Source organism: Nematolebias whitei, chromosome 1 (genome assembly GCF_014905685.2).
Source record: "Nematolebias whitei isolate Nwh7 chromosome 1, NemWhi1, whole genome shotgun sequence".
Lineage (NCBI taxonomy): Eukaryota > Metazoa > Chordata > Actinopteri > Cyprinodontiformes > Rivulidae > Nematolebias > Nematolebias whitei.
In genome coordinates, this window is record NC_056498.1 from 78520607 (window position 1) to 78524840 (window position 4234).

Sequence of the window (4234 nt, forward strand, 5' to 3'; positions counted from 1 at the left end):
TATATATATATATATATATATACATATGTATATGTATGTATATATATGTATATGTATGTGTACATAGTATAAATTATATTATTTATGATTTATAATTATAATTTATTTATTTATTTTAAATAAAGTATATATAAATTCAGAGTGAGTGGAGTCACCGCGGAGAATCATACGAGCTGCCGACCCGTTGAAGCACGCAAGACCGGACCCCGAGCCCCGGCGTCACGTGCTCACAAAGGCCAGATTCCGAGCCCTGGCAGGAGGGGGGACCCGGACATTTACTTGTTTTTTTTTTTATACATTTTATGTATAAAAAATAATGTTTTTTTTAATCAGTGAAGAATAAAAATAAATAAACTGTGCCGGTTTTATCATGAAATCCTGTTTTCACTTTGACTTTATTAAATAATCAGTTAATTAAAGTTAACTCAGCTGAAAAATCATAAAAAGACTAAATCTCTCAGGAATATTTCTCTCAAACATGTTTAAAGAAGAGCCTTTGGTTCAACTTTATTATTACCCACAGATGTACAAATCACAAAACAAGAATTAAACTTTAAAACAAAGCCAAAAGAAAATCTGTATACAAGAAACAAAACCACATATCTAAATTGAACAATAAAAGTAGACACAATGAGTGCAAATACATCAAATGATGAAGAAAAATATAGAATTTTAAATATAAAATGTTTTTGTAGAATCTGGTTCATCAGATTTAATTCAATTCAGTTTATTTATATAACGCCAAGTCACAACAGAAGTCGTCTCAGTGCACTGAACAGAAACATTCATATTTAAAAATAATAATTTAACATAATTTATCTGAGGAGCAGACTGCATTGAATTTAACTCATCACAGAGCTCTCACTCAGTGAACTAAAGTTCATTAAAAGTTCATTAGCAGGATTTAGGATTCTGGACACGCCTCCAGAACCCGTCCTGAAGTGTTGTGCAAATCCAGGCTGATCTGAGCAGAGTTGAGCAGAGTTGGGGCTGAGTGGGAGTGGTGCAAAAGGTCATTATGTTACAGATCTTATTGTTCCATATTTTCCTAACGGAGCACTTCGCTCTCAGGCTGCAGGTTTACTTGCGGTTCCTAGAGTTTCCAAAAACAGAATGGGAGGCTGAGCTTTATCAGGCTCCTCTCTTGTGGAACCAACTTCCAGTTTCTGTCCGTGAGGCTGACACATTATCCAGTTTTAAGACTGGGCTTAAGACTCTTTTTTTTTTTTTTTTTGTAAAGCCTATAGTTAGGGTCAGCTTGGGTTTCCTGAACTGTCCCTCAGTTATGCTGCTATAGGCTTTGACTGCTGGAGGACAAACTGACCACATTTTTTCACTCTGCTACTGTCTTTACTTACTCTGCTCAACCTGTTTTGTATTTGTAATTATTTTTTCTATCCTTAACATGTGTTTTTTTGTCTTTCAGATACATTTGGACCTATACCTGGACCTACCATTCTGTGTTCGTCTGTCTCTCCTTCCTGTCCTCTCAAAATCAGCCGGTCAAAGCAGATGGCCACTTGTCCTGAGCCTGGTTCTGCTGGAGGTTTCTTCCTTTAAAAGGGAGTTTTTCCTTTCCACTGTTGCCACTGTGCTTGCTCAGGATGGGAGACTGCAACGAAGCCAAGATTCAACTTGTCTGCTGGATTCTTTAGATAGAGAACTTTACTAATTGGCTTTTCTATGTATGTGAATGTTTCTGTAAAGTGCCCGGAGACAACATTGTTGTGAATTGGTGCTATATAAATAAATTGAATTGACACCAGTCATCAGACGTGAGCAGAGCTTTAATAAAAGTGCATGAGCAGTAAAAGGGGACTGGTTTTTTATCAAACACAAACATAATATGTATTACAGAATTCAGAGACAAGTGGGAGAAGCCTGCATCACTGATGGTATAGGGTTGCATGAGCGTTTGTGGCATGGGCAGCTTGCATGTCTGGAAAGGCACCATTAATGCAGAGAACTATGTTCAGGTTCTAGAACAACATATGCTCCCATCTAGACATCATCTCTTTCAGGGAAGACCCTGCATTTTTCAACACGATAATGCCAGACCACATTCTGCAGCAATCACAACATCATGGCTACGTAGGAGAAGGATCCGGGTACTGAAATGGCCAGCCTGCAGTCCAGATCTTTCACCTATAGAGAACATTTGGTGCATCATAAAGAGGAAGGTGCGACAAAGAAGGTCCAAGACGATTGAACAGTTAGAGGCCTGTATTAGACATGAATGGGAGAGCATTCCTATTTCTAAACTTGAGAAACTGGTCTCCTCTGTCCCCAGACGTCTGTTGAGTGTTGTAAGAAGAAGGGGGGATGCCACACAGTGGTAAAAATGGACTTGTCCCAACTTTTTTGGGATTTGTTGATGCCATGAAATTTGGAAACAACAGATTTTTCCCTTAAAATGATACATTCTCTCAGTTTTGATCTGTGATTTGTGTTCTATTCTGAATAAAATATTAGATGTTGGCACCTCCACATCATTGCATTCAGTTTTTATTCACAATTTGTTTAGTGTCCCAACTTTTTTGTTATCCGGTTTGTAGGATTTGGACACACAGGACTTAACAGCACATTATACAAGATTCAGAAACACAATGCAGGTCAATGTGAGCACTGTGGACAAGAGGAAACAATAAAACAGGTCATTTTGGTTTGTCAGAAACATGATCATCACAGAAGACGTACGATAGAAGGAAATATCAAAGAATACGCTGGTGAAGATTCAGGACATTTGTTTTTAACTTTTTTTTTGAAAATCAAAGAAACATTTAGTATAATACATATATTACAAAATGAAACGAGAAGTAGAAATATTCAAATTATTAAATATTTTTATAGAAACACAAAATTAGAAAAGAAAACATAAAAATAATTGCAGACGTCGTTTTTGAGCCACACTCCGTACCAGTTGGGGGCGCTAATGCACACCTTCCGTAAAAACACATTTAAGAAGAGGCTTTGTACGTTTGTAGCAGAGTAGATCCGTGATTTATTCCAATTCCTAATGAAAAAATACTTCTCTTGAGTCAAATAGTTTATTTTGTGATTTAGTTCCAAGCTGCTGTTGCCAGTGGTTTGTAGCGCTGCAGCTAATTGCATGTGGAGAGTCTGTTAGCACGTGTAGCTGTTAGCAGCTCCGTCTCGTGCTTGGATAATCTAGTGTGGTGACTGCATCATCTTGCTGCGTATGAGCAGGAGCTACATGTCAGACCACCACCAAGCACACGTTTTAGGGTGACCAGATGTTTCCGATTTTCGGGGACAGTCCCCGTTTTGGACGACCTGTCCCCGATTTGAGCTTTTTATGAATGAGAAAAAAAATGTTGCGTGGTTCGCGGGCGCAGTTACGTGCAACAACCGCTCGCGCCGGCGCTGCAGCGCTGACGTTACAGACAGAGAAGAAGAAGAAGAAAAGCCACGCGCGCCGCCTTTAAAACAGAAGAAGAAGAAGCGCAGCGCGAGCTCGTCAACACTGTTGGGGATTTCTGTGATGGTATGTATGAACGGATTTATTTAGTTTGGACTGGGCTGATCCTTGCCGTGATAAAAGTTTGGTTCGTGGTAGGAAATATTTCTAGTGTTGTCAGCTGTGTCCAAGTAAAAAATAACATTGTGCTGAGATGTGTTTAGTTTTAAACTAAGCTTTTATTAAACAGATCAACAGGGATTAACTGCAGCTCCAGTGAGCGAGAGGGAGAAATCGTGACAGGATGATTTTCTACCTTCAAGGCTCAGTTAAGTTAAATTTAGATGTAACGTGTTGAATATTGCACGAGGGTGAACGTGCCAAGGGTTCATCCAAAGTAAGATGTGTATGCTCTCATTTGTACTTTTATTTTGTATTTTATTTTGAAAGAGCACTTCCTGTGCTTCCTGTATGGAGCGTATATAATCGCGAGAGTTTTAATAAAATGGTCTCTTCTTCTTCTCTTGACGAAACCTGAGCTGACGTCGTGTGCATTTATTCCTCCACCTACCGGTATTTTTCATGATAGCACGCATATTTTCCTGGAAACTACATCTCTGCTAACAGTAGAATTGATTGGTGACCTTTAGTTTATATTTTCAGAGCTAGTTATGAGTCGTTTTGCTAATATGTTAAAACTCAAATCAATCTACTGGCTCCTCAGATAAATAGTGTTAACTTACATATATATCTGTCTGTCTGTCTGTCGATCTATAGATATAGTCTGTCTGTCTGTCGATCTATAGATATAGTCTG